Source organism: Tiliqua scincoides, chromosome 2 (genome assembly GCF_035046505.1).
Source record: "Tiliqua scincoides isolate rTilSci1 chromosome 2, rTilSci1.hap2, whole genome shotgun sequence".
In the NCBI taxonomy this organism is placed as follows: Eukaryota; Metazoa; Chordata; class Lepidosauria; order Squamata; family Scincidae; genus Tiliqua; species Tiliqua scincoides.
The window spans coordinates 213047358-213073127 of NC_089822.1; positions in this window are offsets into that span (position 1 = coordinate 213047358).

Genomic DNA, 25770 nt, shown 5'->3' on the forward strand with positions numbered 1-25770 from the left:
GAGAGGCTTCCACGGGGTCCTAGAGGCTCGTGCCTGGGGCATTTGCCCCATCAAACCTCATAGGAGGTCTGCTACTGGAGGGGCCGCTCCTGTTACCCAAAGCACTTTTCAAAAATTTCCATTTGAGTATGCTCTTTGCAGCTCCCTTAGATAACAGCTAGGATTTCCTCCCACTATTCAAACTAAAATCTGTTCTGCTGCAAGATATAGGTTGTTTCTTCCCTTCCCCCCCCCCTATTTCTCTTTATGCTGTTGGAGTTCCAGGTCCTGTTCTTTTTGTTAAACATTCCATTTAATTGCATTTCTCGTAAACCAAACACTGAATGCAGGCAGCTGACCAACAGCAGAACCAAACCAATTATTTTTACATGCAAGGACCTGTCATTATATCATCTCCACCAGCCACTGAGGAAGTACAAGTTTGTCATTTGTTCACATGAGAATTCTTAGAGGACTGAAGAAGAGCTATGCAGTTTGTAACTGGGGGAATTTCCTCTGCAAGACTCAACCTTCAGGTGACTTCCACATTACAAGAACTTTTCATGGCAATCCTTCTCCTTTACACAAGTGAAACAGGGACATGCGCTTAAGGACTACTGACTTGTCAGGGAGCCCAATCCACTGTAACTCCCCGCATTGTGATGCAGTGGTGCTGCTGTAGCACCTCAGGAGGCCTCTTCAGAGCAAGGGCACGTTTGGGGCAAATCCCTTTCGGCCTGTTGGGTCTCCTTGGACCTGCATCAGTGATACTGCTGGCATAAGTCTGTGTTAACCTGTGAAGGTGAATTGAGCCAGGGGAAGGGGCTTTGATTTGGTGGACACCACTGCAGCCAAACCCATATCCTTCCTGGGCCTTATCTGTCCTCATCACCACCCTGTCCCACCCAACTCCCACCTCCCTCCCACCCACCCCCATGCTTTCTTACAAGGCCTCGAAGGTTTCCAGCATCCCCTGGTGCACGGAAGCAGTTGCTCGCTGCTTGTGACATTGGCCAGCCCACATGCTCTGGCATGTCACCTTTTGCAACAGCCAGAACACCCCTAGCACCACTGGAACACTTGTTCTGATGGCACTAGGCAACAATAGGTTTGGCGACTAAGTGTCTCTAATATGAATGAGCTCATCGGTTTTAATGACATAAAGAAACAATAACTTTGAAAAGAGAAGTGGGATAAAACCTACAAATACATACTTAGAAGTAAGTCAACTTAAAATCATTGATGGTTCAGTCTTATAGTCAGCTGCCTGGAGGCAAGCAGTAATGATGCAACCTCCACTGTATCCTGAGCACCGGCCTCCACTCTATCCTGTGCACAGGCACCAGGGCATGACAGAGCGTTGTCAAAATTTTTACTTAGCTACTTGGCTATGCCATGGTCCCCATTGGTTCTACTCATATCAGCAACAGCTCCCAGGGGTATGTGGTAAGTTGGGTAGGGGGCATTTAGCAGCACCGTTGCTACTGATAACTGCCCCCTGCCCTCCCCCAACATGTGTCCTTGTGGCCCCAATCCCTACCTCAATCATCCCCCTCCCTACCCACAGCAAAAAAAAACCCTTGCCAACTTATCTCTTCCTCCTTTTCCTGCAGTAGCTTACTACTCTGATGGCATGCACAAAGTCCCTAGCCTTTTGTGCTGGCAGCCTAGCTGCGAATTGTCACTGCAGCTATAGCACCAATGGAGTAGGTCTTCTACTAACTGAATGCTCTTTCCATTAGTGAAATACACTCATAGGATTGGGCTGTTACTGGTGCGTAAACATGGTTTAGATCAGACATTTCTTTGTGAAGCTTGAGAAGCATGAGCGTGGGACCCTGCTGGATCAGACCCTTCACTCCACCATCCTGTATCCTACAGGGACCAGCCAGAGGACCCGTGAAGCCCACAAACAGAACATGTAGGCAAATAGGCCCCCATTCACAGCTGTTTCTTCCCAAAAGGCATTCAGACACATCCTGCCTCTGAAAATAGTAACAGCATAGAGCTATCATGATTAGTAATCGTTAGTAGACTTGTCCTCCATAAATTATTTAATCTCCTTTTCATAAGAACGTTAAAAAGTCAATACCTGAATGTTCCATACATGTAACAAAAGATGATTGGCCCTGTTTGCAGATTCACAATGTAAAGACTTGCACATATTGACAATACGGAAATTATTGCACATCATAATGTTCTTGTCAATGGGGGTCCTATTGCCTAAATGTTCATCCTTTTAAGAAATTCCTGTTGCTTTCCATGCTGCTTTCTCAGATCAAATGTGCTGGGGTCTGAAACCACAATAAATAAGACTCTTTGACTTATTCAGAAGCTCCATAATTAATAATGCAGCAGCAGCATCTTTAACCTTTTAAAAAAGTTTTGCCCTATAACACAACTTTAATGAGTTTTGCAGCAGATCAGCATTAACATATGTTATCTCTGAGCCTCCAGCTATCCATTAGGCTTTATCCATCCTCCGAGATGCAATGGCATTAACTTTTCTTTCTTGCCACTCAAGTGACTGAAAAAACAGCTGTGTGAAGTATGTGTCCTATGAAAGAGAAACTAGCAGCCACTATGCACCAGAGTCTCTGTTTTCAGAAAGAGGCCCCTGCAGTCAAGGTAAACTGATGCACTTTAATGTATAAAATACAAAGGGCAAACACAATGATAGTCTATTCATACCCAATAGCAGTGGCATAGCTAATGATTGTGTAGCCCTGTACCAAGCTCTGAATGTTGCCCCAGAAGTGATGTCACAACAGGAAGTGACATCATGCCCAGGCTTTAAAAATAAATGAAAATTGGGAGGAACTCATCTCCTCCCCCCAGCAGCTCGTCACCCACTTGCTCTGCTGCCTCCCCTCAAGTTAGTGGTATAGCTAAGGTAACTATCTGCTACCTGGGGTCAAAGAAGATTTGAAGCCCCACCCCCTCCAGACAAAATCAAATTTAATTAAGTACATAAATAAAAAATATGCCCCTTATTGGTCAGAGGCACTCTGGTGGGGTGAAGAGAGATGGTTATTCTCCCCTTGCTAAACATAAGAGGGATACCACCTGAAAAAGTGCCTCTTTACCCAGTTAGCAGGGGTAATTGTATTATGATACATGGAAATAAGAGCTGATTCATATAATAACAATAATAATATACAGAATTTATATACCGCCTTTCTTGGTCTTTATTCAAGACTTTATTCAAGGCGGTTTACATAGGCAGGCTTATTAAATCCACGCAGGGATTTTTACAAATTGAAAGAAGGTTCTCTCTTTCAAGAACCACTACATTCAAGGTGTTACACTCCGATCTGGTTTGACATTCTGGCCTCCATCCTCCCACGCTCCGAGCAGATGGAACAGCTCAGTTGCAGCTTGTCAGCTGCTTCAAGGTCGCACGGTGCCGGTGGCCTCGAACTGGCGACCTTGTGGATGTTAATCTTCAGGCAAATGGAGGCTCTACCCTCTAGACCAGACCTCCTGCCTCTCCTAATATTAACACCTTATTGGTTACATGCTGTATCATGATAACATGTCATTGCAACATGTCAATAATATAATAAGATGTCATTGCCTCTCAGAACAATCAGTTTCATAGGTCAGTTTTGAGTTAAGCAAATCCACTTTTTGTTCCATAAAGCAGTTGTGCTTTCATTTTATGGTAACTGGCCATAAATTGTGATAGAATACAGATATTTCAATGCAGTTCATTTCATTGCATTCAGCATAAAATTACCTTTCCAATGATATATAACATGATGGTATTATTAATATATACCAAGATTTTCACAATTTTGGTCACTAGTGTCAAGCTCAGCTTGTTGCCCCCCTAAAGCTTGATGCCCGGTGCAACTGCTACCCCCTGCACCCCCTTAGCTACGCCACTGCCCAATAGGCATTATCATAAGGTGGAAATTACATAAGAATTAGTGAGACAATTATTTGTTCGTCTAGTTCAGTATTCTGTGTGCTAATTGGCCACTACTCTCCTGGTTTTCAGGTGAGTTCTTTCCCAGTACTATCTGGAGATGCCAGGGATTGAGACTGGGACTTGCTGTGCAACCTGTGGTCTACCACACGGCTATAGCCCCTCCTCCCAATTTAATGTGTCTGTAAATCTGTTTCTGTCAGGGCCAGCCCATCCATGAAGTCAACTGAAGTGGTCACCTCATGCAGCAGACTGGTGGGGGAGACCCGATCTCTGTTTGACTTGGCTTCACTGCTCCTCCTTCTCTTTCTACTCACTGGATTAGAAAAGGAAGAGGGAGACAGAGAGGAAAAGGAAGAGGAGGAGAGGAGGAGCAGCAGCATAGCTACAGGAGGGGCACAGCACTAAGTTTTGCATGGCTCCTCAACGCACTGTGCAAGCTGCCCCATCCCCTCGCCATTGGAGCCATTCTCAGCAGTGAGAGCAAAGTGGAGGAGATGCTTCCGCTTTGCTCTAGCCACCGGGAATAGCTTTTATGGTGTGGGGGTGGGTCAGCTTGCACAGCACATTGAGGTGCCTTGCAAAACTTAGTGCGATGCCCCTCCATAGCTATGCTACCGGGGAGTAGATTGCTGACCTGGAACATTGAAGAGTGGGAGAAGCAGAGGCTGGTCCATCATCAAGTAAGCAGGGCTGTCTTTGGTTTGCCAGCACAGGGATCAGGAGCTTTTTGGCCTGCCTCGGTTTCTGCCTCTCTCATATATAAGATCCTTCCATTGTACAGTTGTAGTCAAACACTCACTCACCAAACAGATTCAGTCCCCCAATAAGAGGCTGGAATACTATAATAACAAAACACAAATAAATGCAACAGATATATCTTATGATTAATTAAAAGCAAATAACATGTTACTGCTCCTCAACAAAGCTATCCATGCTTTTTGGAGGTATTAGCTACGTTCATAAACCTTTAGCTCCATATTGCAATCTGGCATGCCAGTTATTTGTTCCTTCAGCAATAAATGAAGAAATCAATTGGCCTAGATGCGTCTGCCTGGTGCTGTTATTATTGACCCGAGACATCCTGGATAGAGAAATCAAAAAAGGAGCTGCAGCCTTCAAAAATTGACTTCTGTCAGCTGATTGGATGTAACTGTTCCCCAAGTGTAGAAAACTACCACCTCCTCCAAATTTCCACATTTCTTCCCTATAGAATCATTCTATCTCTAAGAAAAGCTTAGCTGATAGAGAGAGTGGAGAGATTATACGCTCAAATATATTTGCAGGGTTTTCCAGACAAAAAGGTTACATTTAGATAAAAAATAGAGAGCAGTTGCTATGGGGTAACTCAGACCTGTACCAGCTAAATCACTGTTGCAAGTTTCTCCATGAAGGCTAATCAGGCCCAAGAAGGGGCTTGGGATTATGCACCACTACCACTGATCCCATGCCCTCCTGGGCCCCCATCACCTCCCTGTTATCACTATCCATGCAAAAAACAAACCCCCAAGTCCCCGCTCATGTAAAAAGCATTTCCTACCTAATACAACTTAAACCCAAATGGCAACATGTAACTGTACCCACAGACACAATATGCTCAGTGAAATAAATAATGTTGAAGAAAAATACCATTTTCCTTATCACCTACTTTATTCTCCAGAGTGTGTGCTTGGAATGATAGGTGCTATACCACATCCCATGGGCTGTTACTGATGAGCGCTTCATTTCTAGTTCATTTTTTTTCTTTCGGATGCTGTAACAAGATTGTTCATAAAAGACATTCCCCACTCAGCAATATTCTGAGCAATGTGAACAGATGTTGCAAGGAATATAGGAGCTTCTTCTAACAAAAGTTATACAATTGACAACCCTTTTTTCAGTGCATATCTGCTTCCTGGAAAGTGCTCTGGGTTAATAAGGACAGTCTAAGACCCCTGGGTACCTAAGCAGGCATGCCAAATTCTACTTCCCCGTTCTTGGTGATGTGCCAGCCTCTGCTCCCCTCCCCCTTCCCTGGCTTAGAAAAGGAACAGGGAGCTAGAAAAGAAGAGGATGTATGGAGGAGAGAGGTGGACTAGGTGCTCATCTAGATGACTAGATAATGGATAGCAGAGTTGGCACCAAAAGATATGGTGATGGCAATGAGCTTGGATGGAGTTGAAAGGAGATTGGACACATTCCTGGAGGATAGGTCTATCAGTGGCTGCAGGTCATGAGAGTTATGCACTACTTCCAGGTTCAATGAGTAAGGGTGGTGTAGTGGTTTGGAAAATGGACTTAGAACTGAAAGATCTAGGTTCAAATCCCCCCTTAGCCATGAAGCTTCCTGGTTGACCTTGGGCTAGTCGCTTTCTCCCAGCCTCACCTACTTTACAGGGTTGTTGTGAAGACAAAATGAAGGAAGCAGCTGTGTACACAGCCGTGACCTTTTTGGAAGAAAGGTGGTATAAAAATGTGAAAAATAAACATCAATTGTGAGGAAAGAAGCACACCTTTCTCTCCTGTTTGTGGGCTTCCCAGAGATAAGTGGTGGGCAATGGCTAGAAACACAAAGGGGGACTAGATGGTCATCTGGCCTCATCCAGCAGGGCTTTTCTTATGGACATGAGCCTCAGTGTGGTGTCCCTAAAATGGTAAAGAACAGTGGCATAATGTTCTGTATTCCTCTGTGTCTCTAAGGCTGCAATCCTAACCACACTTTCCTGAGAGTAAGCCCCATTGAACAAAATAGGCCTTACTTAGGCCTCAATGGGTATGCATGAGGAACAGACCATGTAGGTCCTGAGATGTGCCACAGGGGTTGAGATATGCCACCGCTCTGCAAGTCAGAAGCCATTGTTCTTCCTTCTGAATAGACCTGGTTAGGATTGTGCCCTAAGCCACTGAACTTGCCCACCTACCTATAATTCTAATTGTAAAGTAGAGGCATGCACATACTCAAAGTGTGTTAACGAAAACAAGATGTGCTGTTGTGTAACCCTCTGTTAAAGGTTTCAGAAAGTTATCGCTGAAGATTCTGAAGACGTGGCACACACTCAACACTCCAGATTATTGTTGCCCTGGGGATCTAACAAGAGCAATTAGCTGCTAGAACACTGTTTCCTTTTGGATTAAAAAAGCAAATGTTAACTGTGCTACATTTTTTGCTCATTTTTATTCAACTACATTCATACAGGAGTTAATCTTAATGAATATCTTTAATTATCAAGTTCTGTTATTTCAGAATGCCATTCTATATTTTCTGATATGCATCTTAGTGACTGAAGCTACAATCTCTCAGTGGTTGCTTAGGCCTTGATGGGTATGCATGAGGAACAGACCATGTAGGTCCTGAGATGTGCCACAGGGGTTGAGATATGCCACCGCTCTGCAAGTCAGAAGCCATTGTTCTACCTCCTTTTTGTAACTGAGGAAAATCAGTGTTCCAATGCTTTATTCTAACTTAACATATTTCATCCATAGCATTGCCTTTTTCCAGTAAGCATGAAGAGCTTGAGAGAACTGATTGAGGGCAAAGGAGCTGTGCACAGATGTGGAGGAGAGAATTATGAGCAAGTTCAAGACTGTGGGTCAGGTGCCTTTGGGGAAAGGGCAAAAGTCTGGGGATAGGCTCCTGATGAGGATAGCTCTGTGATACACTGCCCAACTGGGAAGAGTAAACCTCCCAAATGTATCAGAAGCCATGCATTTAAAACATGCATTTTTTAAAATACTGACCCCTCCCTGTAGGCTAAGAGGCAGTTTGTCCCAAATGGTTAGGTCTTGTTGAAGGACTAACAATAGTGGTCTGAACAATAGTGGTCTGAAAATCACATTGTATCTTCAGGCCCAAACGAGAAATGTTATCTGGTCACCATTTAAGCTGCCAGCCAGAAAATGAAGATAGAAAAACCACCATTCCCAAGCGCATAAGCACAAATTTAGACCAGTTGATGGTATAATCTGATAGTGATTCAAACAGAGTTATCACAGATATTAAGGCTGGTATAGAATGGCCAGGATCACCCACTAATAACAAGGCATCATCTGCTTATAATAGATGCTTATATTTGTGTCCTCCCACCTTTAAGCCCTTAGTAAGATGGATTTTGTCATATTGTTACAGAGAAGGGTTGTAAGGAAAGATCAAAGAGGACAGGGAAAAGTGGGCCACCTTGCCTAATTTCTCATTCCTGGGGAGTCAATGTACTTTCTCCAATTCAACGGCATAGTCAGCAGGCAATAATAGGCCTGCTGAAGTAGTGATGTAATAATAACTGCTATGAGATTGCCCTGGTTTTTCTGGATCCCCTACAGTTCGTAAATTCGGTCAATGAGAGTTCCCCTCTGTCTGCCATTCAGAGTCTGATTTTCTCTGCATAAATCTGTAGTGACAGCAATTGATGGTGCAAGTCTGAGTGAACATGTGAAGGCTGACTGAAGCTGGGAATGGGAGATAGCAGTGCCAACAATATCCTGCCACCAACACTGCCCCCTTCCCAGCCTTGACACACACCCTCCCTGCCCCAGTCTTCATCCCATTCTCCATTCCCAGCTCCATTCTGCCCACCCCAACTTATCAGTACCAGGGCATTTTGGAGACCACTGGCATGTGGCTATACACTGCTTGCAGTGGAAGCCTGGCTGCGAGGAATGGCATGTCACCTTTCACAACTGCCATAAAGCACACTGTGCCACTGGAATGCAAGTTCTGGTAGCACCGCAGACCTATAGGATTGGGCCCTAAATGTGTATGTTTTGCAAAATGAAGAAGGAAGTTTTAAAATAAAGACGAACAATATGATGTTGTGGCATTTATTTATTAGTAGATTTCTGTCCTTCTCCACCCAGCAGAGATGGAGTTGCTTATAGCACTTTTTCAAAATGTAAATGTTTCAGTCTGTGAGAGTCTCACCATCTATAACTTGGATTCTAACTTCTGTTCCACAGACACAACAGAGTTCCATTCATGAAATAGTCCTTTCCCACCTCCCCTTCCCTGTGCAGCTCCCCACACCCTCCTAAATCCTACTCCTGAGGTTTGGGAGTCTTTCCAGAACTCAATGGCATGTGATTTGGTGAAGGGAGCAAGAAGGGAAAATTGGAAAAAATCAGGGACCCCTTTGAACAAGCAGCAGTGCTTTCTACTTGTGCTAAAGCAACTTTGGATCAAGCCCTACATACTTAAGTTGTTTGATGGATAAATGTGGCCAAATGAAATAAACATGACATTTTATAGGAAAAAAAATCCAGATATTCACAATGAAAATAACCAGTAATACAGTCATCCATAGGGCAGCTATTTGCTAAAGGGTTCTTTGTTGAAAGAGTGCTGTGGAGCCTCAGTCCCAAATCATGTGGTGATGTTGCTGCAACTGAGCCCAGAAGGAGGTCAACAGAGGTCCTCTCAAATCCTCATTACTGCATGTACAAAAAGTGCTGACTAAAAAACTCTGCATCAGTCTTCCTTCATGGTGTCATCTGAAAGAAATGGAAAGAAACCTGGGGCTCAACACATCACTATTAAAGGGTTCAAAAGGAAAGAAAGGACCAGATTAAATTAACACCTTGAATTATGATAAATGGGTTTTCTTCCTCTTGTAAGGAGCTTACTGTAGACAGAAAAAAAGTTATCAGATAACTGCAAAGATAGTTACAGAAGGTTTAAAGTGAGCTGCCGGAACCAATTCTTTGCTTTTCAGAGCACCATGACACGGAGAAAGCAGCAGAATTCTGGACAGGAATTTTCCACTTACTCTGGCATTGATCTATTATACTGATGCTTAAAGTGTATTGATATAAATCTGTCAGGCCATTTGGGAGCATCTATTGCAGCATCCATAATAGTGCTGAAAATGTCTTATAAATGCTGTGGATTGGAATAATCATGGCCTAGAACAATTCTAGCCTTCACATTGAGCAGCTACCTGGAGCAGGGTTTTGAGGGAACAGCATTCCTGCTGTAGTGATGTCTCCTTGCTAGTCCAGTCTTGCTGCACTTGACTCTGCTGAGCAACACACAGGAAGGAGCACAAGAAAGTGAGAGAGCTTGATCTGGAGGAAATGTATCAGAAGAGAGTCTTGGAAGGATTGGGTGTGATATGGGAGGATGTATAGTGACAGGCCCTTTGGAGCTAGAGTTCACTGCAAGGCTTGGAAGAGAGTGAACAAGCAAAAGTATTCCGGGTGATGCCTCACTGAAAAAAATCTTTCTCAAGACACATGTATTATATTCAAATTAGTTCAAATTCTATGTAAAAGTTCAGTTGATATGAGAAAGAAACGTAGAGTGATGATAATATGAGCCTTGCTGCATGTTAAGCTCTTGCTGGGTGGTCCTTGTTTGCAGGATTTGTACCCTGATTAAAAAGGTAAAGAGACCCTGGCACTCAGGATCTGGGCTCCTAAAAGATATCCCAGTACACTTGCATTGCCATAACCCTGGGGAAAGACTTCAAATCTGAAGCACTGCTGCAATTTTAGTCTAAGAGAGCAACAAAAGAAAAAGGACGGGGAGCAAGGAAGTAAAAAGAAGATCCTCCACATGGTAGGAAACAGAGAAAGAAGTGAACAAACCTCCCATCACCACCAGCATACGGACTCTGCTGCTGTGGCGACAGAGGGTGAAGTGCCAGCAGGAGGGTAATGGAGAATTTTGTTGAGATCAGAAGCATCCTCAGAGCTCCAGGTTTTCATTGTTCCTTCTGAAGTTGGGGAGGGAATTGAGCGCTCTGAGCATTCCTTTCTGAGCCCAAGCCCAAATCTCAAGGGGCTTGCATGTTTAAAAGCCCTAAAATGACCAAGAATCCCATGTTGGGTAGCAGATCTGCTGCTCTGTGGGAGGTTTTCATTTTGCCTTCACTTGTACGCTGCTTGGGTGTGTGTAAATAAAACACAATGCCACCAGGCTCCACAGTTCTCCCATCCAAAGGAGGCCAAGATCTCACCATTCAGGGAAATGTGCGGCATGCCACACAATATTGAAGAGCTATTTTAGGAAGAAGAAACTAAATTTAAACCCTGGGGGAGGAGAAGATTGATAAAACTGGATTTCAGAAGATAAAGTGCCTCCCAGCTCAGGACATCTCATCCATTTTTTGTGTGGATGCTGAATATATGCAACTGCCATCTGCCCTGCACACCCTCCTTCCTTTCCTAAATTTAAACATCATCATCTTTCATCCTCCTTTGGCTCTAAGATTTTAAAACCTGCCCAGCCAAGTATAAAAAAAATATGCTCGTTTAACTATAGAAAACATATTCTCTCTTAACATATTCTCTTCTGCAGCTAAAGTTAATTTAAATATCCAGTGATGTGGCAAATAGCCTTACAGCAAAATGAGGAGTAAAGGACAGTGACTTGCTCTAAAATACCTGAACCAGCATTTATGTGGAGCTTTCAGAGAGGCAGAATGTCCTGCTTCATGAGAGCATCACAGATAGAGAGCAAGAGAAAGATGGTGCATTCTCTTTAACTTTCGTATTTGTCTATGCTTTAAATTAAATGGACTTGAGACATCTTGGGCGAGTCTTGCTTTTCACCTTCCTAAGTCAGGTGAGTCACACCTCCACTTATCCATATATCATGGACTCAATGGACTGCCCTCAGGCATCAGGGGAGCTGGTGAAGTCTTTACCTTATCCTTAAATTAACCAGAAATTAATGACCCAATCTTATAACCCCTCTGCACCAGCGGAGCACGCACTCAGCTGGCACAGACTGTCACAAAATTGCTGCAAAGCATGTTGTGACAATGCTCCAGGTAGTAGTGCTGGCGGGATGGCCTGCACCATCCTGCCAGTCCAATGCTGGGAGCAGCATGCACCAGACAATTTAAGCAGCACAGTAACCCTTGCTAACTGGGTAAAGAGGCTCCTTGCAAAGTGGTGTCCTCTTATATTTAGCAGGAGGAGAGCAATTCTTCTTCACCCTAAAAATGGCACCCTTTCCAGTGGCTGTTGCTGGTGTCTCTACTCTAATTTTTTTTTAAAAGATTCTTAGCCATTTGGGGACCAGGAACCATTTATTGATTTAGGGTGCAATCCCATATTTGGGCCGGCACAAGTCCCTTGCGCCAGCCCAGGAGGGTCGCAAACATGCTGTAAGGCATGTTTTTGCCTCCTCAAGAGGAAGCCGGGCTGGCACTCCGAGAAGCACTGGCCTGCAGAGGCTGACATAAGCCTCCACGCCAGCTTCCACTTAGATGCTTGAGTCAGCCTGGCTGGGCCGACGCAAGCAGAAAAGGTAGGCGGGGGAACACAGGGAAGAGGCGGGAGGGAGGCGTCCTTGGGCGGGGGGAGGGTGGGCGGCGGGCAGCAGGAGGTGGGGCTGGGATCCGGCAGTTATGCCGGATCCCAACCCCCGTTACCAGGTAGAACAGAGCGGCTTCAAACCGCTCCACTCTCCTTGGACTTGTGCTACCTCAAGAGGTGGCGCAAGTCCGAGGAGACCCATAGGGGCCAGAAGCCCTTACCTGGAGGTAAGTGGAAATGTTTCCCTTTACCTCTGGCTGAGCTACTTATGGCCACTATCCTGCTCTGGATACAGCGCAAGCCTCCTGGCTTGCCTGTTCCAGTGCAGGATAGGATTGTGCCCTTATTTTACTATGCAAATTGATTTATTTTACTGTGAGAACTACTCCTATTGAAAAGCATTGTATAAATATTTCTTAACAATAATAAATTCTGTGCCGATGTGGTACAGGTGTGGGGGAAGGGCAGGGAGTGCCAGGGAAGGGCAGAATGATGATGGGTAGGGCAGTAATGGGGGTGGAGCAGGCTGGGCAGATCAAGCCTGGGAGGCATAGGATTCGCAGCACGGGCATTCTATTCCCCTTCCTGGGCATGATTCCTTGACACAGGGCAACACAGACTTGGGTCAGTGATTGAACTAGTGCAGGTCCAAGATACCCCATTGTGGCTGCTGGGGACAAATGTGCCCTTACCTCTGGGAGACCTCCTGCATGATACAAGCCATGCCGGCACTGCTGCATCGGTGTGGGAGCATTTGCTCTGAATTAGGCTGCCCCTCCCTGTAAGTACACCCTATGCTTGTAAACAAAGGCATTTTACTGAGAAGCATTATCCAAACCTAATTTAAATTGAGAAAATATCTGGGATGATTTATGCTCCTGAATATTGGCTATCCATAAAAATTAGAATAGCTATGAAAGCTTCAAGCAGATGGATTTCTGCACTTTATTAGCTGGGAAGGATCATGTGAATTGAAAATAGGATTTATGCCAATTCTTCAAAAAAAAGGTTCCTTACTGAACTCTGGTGCTTCACTTTGCTTTTCACATCACCTATTGGAAAGAGGAAGGGTTGTGTATAAAGCAGAAGGACAGGTGCCCCAATGTATTGGAAAGCACCTTCACAAGAAATGACAAAAAGTAAAAAAACAAACAAAAAACCTGTCATATACAGAATTCAACACCCACCCACCCCCCGCGCCATTTTCCCCACTTCAGCTACCCAAACACAACTGAGTGAATAAGATTTCACTCTCAGGTCTAACCAGCTTGAGGCAGCTCTAGCTGAGAAACATCCAGGTGCTGATAAATCAAGCCTGCTTGTACCAGTATAGCATGGTGGAATCTCAGAGTCACAAAACTCAGAGATGTGAGTAAATCAGTAGTGCCCCTCCCCTCCACCAAGCACTCAGAGTCTCTTTCCCTGTCTCATTCACCAAGGCTCTGCTCCTACTGCCGCTGGCTTCCTTTCTGAATAAATCAACCTCCTTAGGGCTACAATCCTATACACACCTTTCTCAGGCAGAGTATGCTCCACTGAACACAGGAGGATTTGCTTTTGTACAGAAACAGCCTAGCGTTGCACTGCAAGCCAATTAGAAAGTTGGAAGGAGAGGGAAAGACTGTTTGAACTGGACAAATGATCAGTTCAGATGAAATCCATTGGAGCTGGCACATAAATTGTAAATCCTTGTGAGTTCAGGGAGCAGATAAATAACTGAAAGTTTGCAGGAGTGGAGGGCAGGGATGGAAATATTTAAACGTGCACCTTAGTTTTGGGCACAGGTACCAGTATTTGTCCACATTCTTCATCCTAACCATCCCTTGGTTATGTTCCTTGTTGTCTATTTAACACTGTAAGCTCTGGAGGCAGGGATTGGTCTATTTTGCCCGTGTAGTTCTGTGTGGCAACATAGGACTCAATCCTATTCAACTTTCCAATGCTGATGCAGCCATGCCAATGGGCCGTGTACTGCATCCTACAGTGGAGGAGAAGTCATGGAAGCCTCCTCAAGGTAAGAGAACATTTGTTCCTTTACCTTGTGGCTGCACTGTGACTGCATCAGCACTGGAACATTGGATAGGATTGGGCCCATAGACTCTTATAGTGCATGATGTATTAAGAAATTATTTATTTATATATCATGTAGCTGTAGCACACCAAACTGTCATCAAATGTACATACCAGATAGCCATACCTGCAGTTTTATTTATTTACTTTATTGTCTAAACAGGTTACCCTGTTTTTCCCATCTTCATAGGAAAGCCTAAAGCACGCATAATCGAGGAACAAGCGAACAAAATCAATAACTACCAATAAAATCAGAACAACAATAAACAACAAAAACTCTGAGTGCTTGATGGGGGGGCACTACTGATTTACTCACATCTCTGAGTTTTGTGTCTCTGAGATTCCACCATGCTATACTGGTACAAACAACAACTACAACAAACAACAAGACTGTTGTGCAACAAACAGAAGCTCATTGGAGACTGGGGGCTCCCCGAGGGCCAGATTGGGAGTCCCCAAGGGCCGCATGTGGCCCCCAGGCCAGGGTTTGGGCACCCCTGACTTAGATCAATGAAAGGGTTGTTGAGAGAGAGATTTTAAGGCTCCTGTGGAGCACCTGCAAAGGCCATCCTGTAGAAGGGGCATCCACAAACTGGGCATTGTATGTCTCCTCTTGGTTGATAGTACTCCTTGGTTTGATACCCTAAATTCCATTAGATTGGCACTCAGTACAATCCTATTACATTTACTCAGAAGTAAGTCGCAGTGAGTTCATTGGGGCTTGCTCCCACATATGTGCATATAAGATTGTGCTGCCTGTCTCCTTAATGCTTCTGCAGTGCTGGACTGGCCAAACGAAGTAGTAAGGTGTTCGATTGTGCCCCACTTGCCTGGTATAAATGACCACATTTATTAGCTGCTATAGAATCTTGCTTAAAGCAATGTTAGATGGAATAATAATAATAATAATAATAAAACTTTATTTCTATCCCGCCCTTCTCCCCAAAGGGACCCAAAGAGAGTCTGGGCAATGAGAACTCCAGAAAAAAACCATGAAGGGCAGGGCAGAAGATTCTGAGTGGGTGAGCCCTGGCCTGTCTCAAATATTAAACATTCCCAGTCAGAAAATATCTGTTTCACATTGACACCCTGACGTTAAACACGTTTATTCAGCAGTAGATATTGATTTTTAATAAAATATACATCCAGCTGACTGTGCTATTGCTGATGATGGGTCTTTTCTCAAAATAAAGCAAAACAAAACTGAAGATTCACATGCACAGTCCCGGCAAGCTCCACTCAGCAAGCTCTGTTAGGTGTGGGGCCAACAGAAGAAACAACCATTTGTGTGACAGTTTTCTCACCCAGTTGCGTCTGACATCCTGATGTAGATATTTTGGTTACCAAATGAAAATATCATGTCAAATTGCTAACATTTAATGCAGTGTAGTAAATATCGTTATTTTAGTATTACAGTAAAAATGAAATTTTTAAAATTCACTTCTCACAGAATTACCCTGCAATGGCCTTCAGATCAGTGACATCACTAGGATTTGCACCACACAGGGTGGGAATCCAGCACATAACCCCTGTGATGGACCTCCTCCCATGCAATGGGTGGGCAGTGGGCGTGGTGATGCACCATCACCCCAACCCAGCTGGGTTTTTGGCTATAACTTTTGATAGAATAGAGATAATTCAATGTGGTTTGTTTCATTGCATTCTACTTGAAGTTACACATCTAATGATATATAACATGATTGTATTATTTGAAAATACTAAGATTTTAAAATTTTTGGCCAATAGCTGTATCGCCCCCCCCCCCCCGTGCATGTCACCTGGTGCGGCCTGCACCACCTGCTCCCTCTATTGATGCCACTGCTTCAGATCTTCTGCAGACATGGATTTTAGAAGAAAAACAAATGTGCACAGAAAGATGCCAGTTTTACGTGTCTATGAAATGCCTCTCTCTTTGAAATAGTCATACATATGTATGTAGATACTGTTGCTTTTGTATACTCGTTGCACATTATGCTTATTTTGCATGAGCAAATGACCCCTAGGTTCAAAACACTGAGCCCAAATTCATACGTGTAAGCTGATGTTAATATAAAGCATCAGTTAGCATTTAGCAACACGCATCCTATCAACCAGCGCAACAATCTTCCACGCTACCTGCCCAAATATGCATTTCAAAACTCTCCCATTAATAACTAGACCCAAAGACTACTCTCAAGATTAAGCAATCAAACCAAGCTTTACCTTGGGGTATTTGCGCTTTTCACTGAATCCAAAACAAGCCAGTTTGATCCTTCAACAATGATCAATGATCCTGTCATATCTGCAGGTAATGCTGCTCTCTCTATAATCAGAGCATAGTTTTACCATTCCAAAGAGGTGATGACTTTGCAGGGCTATGACAGCTCCCAAAGTCATTGGATATTGATAATCTTCCCCATTTTATAGTAGAAAAATAAATCTAGGTTGCCCCTCAAACTTATGACTGCGTTTTTCTTTTCTTACATGTTTTCTGGCAAATATTTACTTGTAATGGCATCAGTTCAGGTCCTCAATTATAAGAAGAAGCAGTTTAGGCTTGTTGCTCTAGGCTCTCTGAAAACTCAGCACAGCACCTGTAAGGATGGATAATATTCTTTTCTCTTCTGCAAATGCTTATGTTAACCAAAGCAGTGTGGGATGCTTTGGAAACCACTGTACTGTGTCTGGCAAACTAGATACTAAATGAAGTATCTATTGATCCAGCAGAATCTCATTATGTATGCACTTCCTCTCCTAGATTTGACTGCCAGTTGCTATGGCTCTACCATTTTAAAGCCTCAGTATTAGTGTTCTTTCCAGGCTGTCAGCATTAAAGTACAAACACCTTGTCAACAAATTCAGGCAGGTTGAAGTTGTATTTGTCTTCCCTGTATGCCTCTCAACTAACAACAAGCAGTCAAACATCAAGGGTCTTACTGGGCAAGCTCTATGGAGAACAAAGCTTCTCTTTGTGACCTGCTTTTCCATTTTTCCTGGTGCCATGTCAGGTGAATTGATGAGATTCATGAGCAGATGAGGGCTGAAGTCTGATTTGAGGAAAGGCTACGGCGTTTGGGCCTCTTTAGCCTAGAAAAGAGACACCTGAGGGGGGACATGATTGAGACATACAAAATTATGCAAGGGATGGACAGAGTGGATAGGGAGATGCTCTTTACACTCTCACATAACACCAGAACCAGGGGACATCCACTAAAATTGAGTGTTGGGAGAGTTAGAACAGACAAAAGAAAATATTTCTTTACTCAGCATGTGGTTGGTCTGTGGAACTCCTTGCCACAGGATGTGGTGATGGCAACTGACCTGGACGCCTTTAAAAGGGGATTGGACAAGTTTCTGGAGGAAAAATCCATTATGGGTTACAAGCCATGATGTGTATGTGCAACCTCCTGATTTTAGAAATAGGCTATGTCAGAATGCTATATGCAAGGGAGGCACCAGGATGCAGGCCTCTTGAAATCTGGTGTGCTCCCTGGGGCATTTGGTGGGCCGCTGTGAGATACAGGAAGCTGGACTAGATGGGCCTATGGCCTGATCCAGTGGGGCTGTTCTTATGTTCTTATGTTGGGGTGGAGGGGTTCAGCCTAACTGACAGACTGCTGCTCTCACCAGGTCATTGTCAATGCCACCTGACTGGATAGCAGGAAGATTTGGGGATTCATTACATTTAACTAGCCAATCGGAGCTTGGGATGTAGTACTCATGGAAGAGGATTTTAAAAAGTGAACTAGCTGGAGGTGGCATGAGTTGCTGCCAGAGCAGGAGGCACATTGTGGCTGGTGGACAGGACAGGTAATTAGTCAGCTGTCATATTTTTCTAGTGCACGAGAGGGCAAGAACTGGCTCAAGAAGAAATGCATCAATTCCAGTGGTTCTCAAAATTCCTGGGAGATTTACTCCTGGGGTAAGTCTTTGCGGGGGCAGGGGCAGCAAAGTGTCCCCAGGATCGCGCCCTTGCAGGGGGAAGGGGGTGTTATTTTTTAACAAAACATATGTGCTCCCAGGGTCCAGGGGGTGTGGGGAGCCCCATGGAGCGCTTGCAGGGCTCCTCGCAGCTTCTAAACAGTGCAAGTTGCAACCACGTTTAAATCGGAATTAAAGTGGAATTTCCGGTTTCACTGTTTAGTGATGTGCTTCACACAAAGCACCTCAAATGCTCTTCTTGCCATGGAGGCAGTTGCCATGGCTGTCTGGTGAGTGAGGGAGCAGAGAGGGTGGAGGCCCCTGCAGGAATGCCCTGCATTGGGCCCTGTCGGTCCTGGGGCCGACCCTGAGAGGAACTAATAGAAAGGGAGGGTTGCTTCTTAAGAGGCATCCCCTCCAGCTCTCCTTCTCCCACAGAGAACTGCCTATTATGGCCAGATCTTGGAATGAAGACATGGGAATGCATAATAAATCTGTACAGGTAGCAGCAGAAATCTATTGAAGTGCTGAGTTTGTGTGGTTGCATGTTTTACAAGGGGTCCAAGAATGTGGGGTGAGATCAGGTTTACTGTGGTGTACCTGGCTTCTTCCCAATGCTGTTGCTTTTACTGCCAGTCACAGGACAGCCCTGTGATTGGTGAGGGGGTGGGAAGTGCTTCCAAGAGGAGAGGTACTGAGGGAAGGAGGTAGATTACTAAGCAAGGACCCTTTAAGGCTCAGTGAAGCCAGGTAAGAGAGGGAGGTGATGGAACAGGAAGTGGTTAGTGAGTGGACCCTGAACAAAAGCAGCTTGAGAGGCCAAGGTCCAGGGCAGTATGGTGGAGGCTGAGGGAAGGGAGCAGATCCCTGGAGAGAAGGCAGCCAATCCTGACCCAAGGAAGAGACTCTTCAATCATACCTGACCCAGAGGTGGAAAGGAGTGCTGACCCAACCCCTGCCCCAGAGGCAGGGCCTAGGAGAGGGGGGTAAAGGGGGTAATTTGTACCCGGGCCCAGGGTCAAAAGCAGGGCCCAGGAGCCAAAGGAGGGGGCCTAGAAATTTCCCGGTTTCTTACAATTTCCTATCTACTCAGACTTGTTGCCCACACAGGATGCTGGTGACACTACCAACCCATGTGGGTTAAAAGACCTGGGCTCCAAAGACTTTTTCAGCTGTCTCTACCCTCCCCCCACCTTGTTTTGCCCTTCCCTGCCCCTATTCTGCTTGCCCATCACCACCCTCCCCCTTTGCAAAGGGGCTTAAAAGAAACTTTGCAACCCCTGATAAAATTCCTCTCAGAGGCCCTGCCCAGAGGCCACTGTGAGAGGAAAAGGAAGGGAAGATCATGGTCTAACAACCCTGAAGAGGCATAGACAACCCCTCCGTGTGTCTTCACCCATCCTCAATCTGGTCCTCAGTCTGCCACCTTCCCGCACCACCAGAGGTGGGGCAATTTGAGAAGATTCTCACCAAGGTCTTGCAGTAGAAACACACTAGACAGCTGAGGAAGTCTTGATATGGTAGTGTGTATTCTGTATGTGGTGCTGTGAAAGAAGTGACAGATTTTACAATGCACATAATTCAGAGCATACATAATACTGTATTGCTTCACAGCCATGCTATATTTACAGGATTTAAATTGCCTGAAGTTATGAAAACAGTGAGTAACCTGTCAAGGAGAAGCTTTTGTTAATCTATCATGCCCATATGGTAAAAGCGAATGACTGAGGACTCAAATACCCCATGTAATGCCGCCTAGAATTCACTTTACTATGTATTAAGGCTGACACTTAAAAGCTCACCATAGGTTATGAATGCAGATTATGCACTGTAGGTTATGAAAGCAGATTAAACTTTTTGAAGACATATTTGATGATTTCTATGTTTTTGTTATCGCCTCTAAACGCTACATGATCTGGACCCAGTGCTTCTTACAGAATGTTTTCTGTTTTAAGACCATAAGAAAACTGCCAAAAGCTCACTTGTTCTTTCCTACAAACATCATCATCTTTCCTACAAACAGGAAAAATATTATTTTTCTCCTCCCATCACTGTCCTGCAACTGTTATTCAGAGCTACAGTGCCACTGAATGTAGAGAGAACACATGAGCACATCATAACTAGTAGCCATTGATAGACTTGTTCTCCATGAATTTGTCCAATCTTCTCTTAAAGTCATTCAAGCTAGTGGCCATCATCCAAACCTTGAGGCAATGAACTTAACAGGCTTCCTGCACTGCAGAAAGATATACCTCTTTAGGTCTACACTAAATCTCCTTGCAGTTACATTGGATGACGCCTGGCCCTGTCATTGTAAAAGAAGAAAAACTTCTTTCTATCCATTCTCTCAACTTGAATCTCCCTGGTTTTTTATTTTTTGTCTGTATAGCAAGCATTGAGAGATAAAACCATATAAAGTTAATCGCGTGTAAATTCTGTTGATCCAGAATAGGAATTAAGTTAGTCTTAGCTAATGATATCCCATTGAAGTTGACATGACTGAGGTGTAATTAATGTTCTCTGAAGTGAGAATTATACCTCCAGACCACACCTCTTGCCCTTGCCTCAGCATGCTGTTATTGAGTCCAATGTTACTTCTCTAGAGTTCTATGACTGAGTTCTAGAGTTCTCAAACTGGCAGAATTCTAGAAACAATGCCTGTGGGATTAGATCAAGGGTTCATCTAGCCTTGAATTGTGTCCTCCAGCTATAGAGTCTCCAACAGTGACCACATGAGTGCATAATATGATTTTGGGAAGTCAAAGGATTCTTTCTTATGCCGACTGATCACAGCAATCAATAATCTTTTATTATCTTGAGAAGATGAATAATCAATTGTGCCTGGTCACCACAGCAGCACTTCCAGTGGCGGAGACTTGCAAATTCTCTGCCAGATGTTATTCCTCTACTGTCAGCATTGTCGAGAGTGCTCACATTGTGGAACTTGTCGATGTCTGATGAAGATATATGCTATGCTCAAAGAATGAAAAAATTTCTCTTCTATAAATATTACTCTCTCCATAAATACTGGCATGTGATAAAAGAGTTAATATAATCTGTAGTCATAGTATTCATTGAAACAAGGGTACCATAAGCAGTGATTGTGAAGGTCTATTTTTACAGAAACAGATATACTCTTGGCCATCTGTTAATCAGCTCATCATTATGCCATTTTGAACATTCATTTTTGCTTACAATGACATAACTAAGTATCCTTGCAGTTAATCATCTTTCTGTTTAGCTACTGAGTTTCAACTAATGAACTCCTCTATGTGTTCATTGTTGTGATCAATGACCTGAGAGCAGCAGATGGGCTTCTCCAGCTTCTCTTCCTAGATAAGTTTATTGTGAAAGCCAAAGTGACTGAGCTAACCCAGGTAGCCTTACAAAACTGGTGAAAATGTAATTGTGGCAAAAGTGAGTGTATTAGGGTGCATTTATTAAGTGCCATGGTTTTGAATACTGTTGTTATAATTAGTACATCTATACATTCAGATTCAAAAAAAATCAAGAATTTATTGCAGTTCTCTTTGTTGTTACTTATAAAATGTATGGCGGGGAATGGAGGGGTAGTAAAGTTTTTACACAGGAGTCATGCATGAAATATATGACATGTGTGTGTGTGCCTCCAGTACTCCTACACATTATTTTGCAAACTGTATCACATGCATTATCCTGATTTAATCCTTACACTGTAAGGGCACAATCCAATCACAAGCCAAGAGGCTTGTGCTGTATCCAGCGCAGGATAACTGCCCAAAGTGGCTCAGCCAGAGGTAAGGGGAAACTCTTCCCCTTACCTCCGGGTAAGCCACTGCAGCCCCTATGGGCCTCCTCAGACTTGCGCCACCTCCCTGCCTCCCCCCAGCCTCCTGCATTGGCTGAGCTTGGCTGATTTGGCAACTTATCTGGGGGAAGCTGTCACAGAGGCTCTGTGCTCCAGCACACCTCCTGAGGAGGAGCCTTCCCTATTTGGGCCTTCCCTATTTGTCCTATCAAACAGATGATTTGGCAGGATTGCTGACTTACCTGCATGTGACCTAGCTACTGAATAGGTGCACAGTGGGATATATATTTTAATCATGTTTCCATGCTTCCCTGATCCCCATTTCTTTTCACATGATACTTCTGATTCATTTACATTAATCAATGGAACCACTATAGAACCAGAACATATGTACTGAGGCTGATACATGATGTGCTTTTTGTGGGAGATTACAAACAGTGAAGTGGGAAGAGCAACATGCTTTATCAGCCATGCACAGAGATCCTTCTTACTTCAAAAGAAATAACCTGTATTGATTCCTAATGTCTACGTGTGTACTGCCTTACTCACACATAAATAAATCTTTCCCAGCCACAGAACAATGTTTTAAAATAATATTTCATATTTTTCCCAATATAAAACCAACCTCCTTAGATGTGGAAGTGCTATCCAAAGCCTTGCTTTGCTCATGTGATTCCCGACAAGATTAGATACAAAAGCATCAGCCTCCTCCCATTATAGGACCTACTTCAAAATACCTCACCCTGCATCCCCCTTCAAGAAGCCAGTGTTTTGCTTCTGGCTGTCCCACCCCTCCCAAAATGCTGCTACTCATTGTCTCCACTCCTTTGCTGGAAAATGAGAGATGACACAGTCATCTCTGTGAGCAGCTTGATCATAGTAGTGCATTCCCCCCCCCCCCCCCCCGGTAAGCAGGCAGGCATTTTCTCATTGCATTTGCTTCTTTGCTTTCCCCCCTGCCCTCAAAGCACAGCAAAACAAAGCAGGCTGATGCCAAACAAAGTGGCATCAACCTGCCACTGAGTGCTCAGGACACTAACATACTGCAGTGGAGTAGTGCTCTCACTGGGGCTCTTTCAAAGGCCAGCCCTGAGATGGATGACACAGTCCCATATACTTGCTGTAGAAAGTTTCAAAAAGTAACCATCCAGCAAAAGCTATGCACTTTAAGTCCCGTTGTTCTTAATGTGGGAGAGGTAAGAATGTATTAACAGAAGAACATAAGAATAGCTCTGCTGGATTAGTTCAAAGGCCCATCTAGTCCAACTTTCTGTTCCCCACAGTGACCACCAGCTGCCTCTGGGAAAGCAAATTCACAAGGAAGAGAGAAGGCATATTTCTCTCACATCACTGCTCCCCTGCAACAGGTATTAAACTCCCATTGGAATCAATGGTAATTCACTGTGCTTAACTGTGGCTGGATTGGACCCAGTGATATTCACAAAGCCCCCAATTGCAAGAAAAGACACCTTTTGTTTTCAAAATATTCAGAAAACAAACCATTAAAACCTGCTGAAAAACTGGCTTGTTGTGTCGGCAAATTAAGCAGAATTGCCTAATTGGTACTTACCTAATAAGAATTACATAACAGGTAATTACCTAATAAATAACAGCATTTCAAATTGTTTCCAGTGATATATCACCATGCCCTTATTTTTTTTCTATGGCAAGTAACACTGTTTAATCTTAAGGTCTGATAAGATTCTGCATATTTGGTAGGAATTTTTTGTTCCAGCAACAATGGGTATTCTTTCTAGGGGAAAAACACCTGCATGCAAGTCAAATGAATTTCAGCATTCAGAGAAAATTACATGAAGTATTAAGTAATGTAGAAATAAAGCATTTGGTGAAATGACCCAGGAGAAAATAACAGGGTTATTGAAAAAAGTAATCTGGCTTTTGAATAAAATTAATGTGGAGCTTAGAGTTGATTCTAATTCATGAGGCAGAAAACTGCAGTGGAAAAATACTGTTCAAAAAAATACAGAGTGAACCAATACAAATCAAGCATTGTACAGTATATATAAAAACTATTAACACATAATGGTCTTGATTCAAAGGTACAGTAGCCATCATAATAAGGTGTTGCACATAGATGGAGAACAGATGCACATGGAGAATAGCTGTTGACCCAGACAGTTGATGGTGAGGTACATTTCTATCTGCATGACACAACAGATGAAAAGGCATATTTCAGTCCACACTTTGGTGTGGAAACATACCTTGGAAAGCCACTGTAACATGGATTACACACCCAGATATGCCTCTGCATCTGATCTGTATCAGTAGTCTGCAATCTTCACATGGTTCCTGATCTAGCACCAGGAAACAGGCACATAAACCCAGTTGCAGGTTAGAGGCATCCAGTAAGGGAACCTGCACAAACAATTTGCTGCCACATATGTGAGTCCAGAAACAGATCCTATGCATGAAAACCTATTGCCATTTGTTCATATAAGAAGGTCCATCTGTGTAAGTTTCTGGTACTGATTTCACACAGCCAAACTTTCTGGGGATAGTTGCATCTGAAACTCAGCATATCAAATGTTAAATATTCCTAATCCAAAATGTGAGTTTGTTACCAAAAAGGCTGCTTTGTTTAGGGGAATTAGTATATTAGCCTTTTGGAAACTTTTGGGACCATAGGCTGGATACCAAGACAGCGTTAAGCAAAGAGATCCCTTGTCTAGCTTAATGAGGAGACTGGGAGAAAGATAACTTTAAGAACATAAGAACATAAGAAAAGCCCCACTGGATCAGGCCATAGGCCCATCTAGTCCAGCTTCCTGTATCTCACAGCGGCCCACCAAATGCCCCAGGGAGCACACCAGATAACAAGAGACCTCATCCTGGTGCCCTCCCCTACATCTGGCATTCTGACTTAACCCATTTCTAAAATCAGGAGGTTGCGCATACACATCATGGCTTGTACCCCATAATGGATTTTTCCTCCAGAAACTTGTCCAATCCCCTTTTAAAGGCGTCTAGGCTAGACGCCAGCACCACATCCTGTGGCAAGGAGTTCCACAGACTGACCACACGCTGAGTAAAGAAATATTTTCTTTTGTCTGTCCTAACCCGCCCAACACTCAATTTTAGTGGATGTCCCCTGGTTCTGGTATTATGTGAGAGTGTAAAGAACATCCCCCTATCCACTCTGTCCATCCCCTGCATAATTTTGTATGTCTCAATCATGTCCCCCCTCAGGCGTCTCTTTTCTAGGCTGAAGAGGCCCAAACGCCGTAGCCTTTCCTCATAAGGAAGGTGCCCCAGCCCCATAATCATCTTAGTCGCTCTCTTTTGCACCTTTTCCATTTCCACTATGTCTTTTTTGAGATGCGGCGACCAGAACTGGACACAATACTCCAGGTGTGGCCTTACCATCGATTTGTACAACGGCATTATAATACTAGCCGTTTTGTTCTCAATACCCTTCCTAATGATCCCAATCATAGAATCCCACTTTCAATCAAAGGATTATATTTTTATTGCAAAAACACACAAAGGTAAACATAATACACATGGAGAATTGATAAGTATAGATTTCTAGTACTTGTGTATAGTGTACCTAGCTAGTGGTGGATGCATGTGCTATGTATTTGGGTGCATCCAAAAAGGAATCAGAAATGGATAGGGTGTAGGGAAGTATTTAGGGGTTCCTTAATCTGCTAAACCCAGTTGCTGACTAAAGATGGGGGAGAAGGGAGGAATAGATAGGGAAGAAGGGAGGGAGTTTAGACGCAAGATATATTTACGGGGGGGGGGGGCAGTTGGAGGAAGAGTCCTGCAGGACCACTCCCGCAGGAGAGCAATCAGAGAGAGAGCGAGCCGTGTGCTCTGAGTTCTCTCTTATAAGAGTTGTCTTTGACCT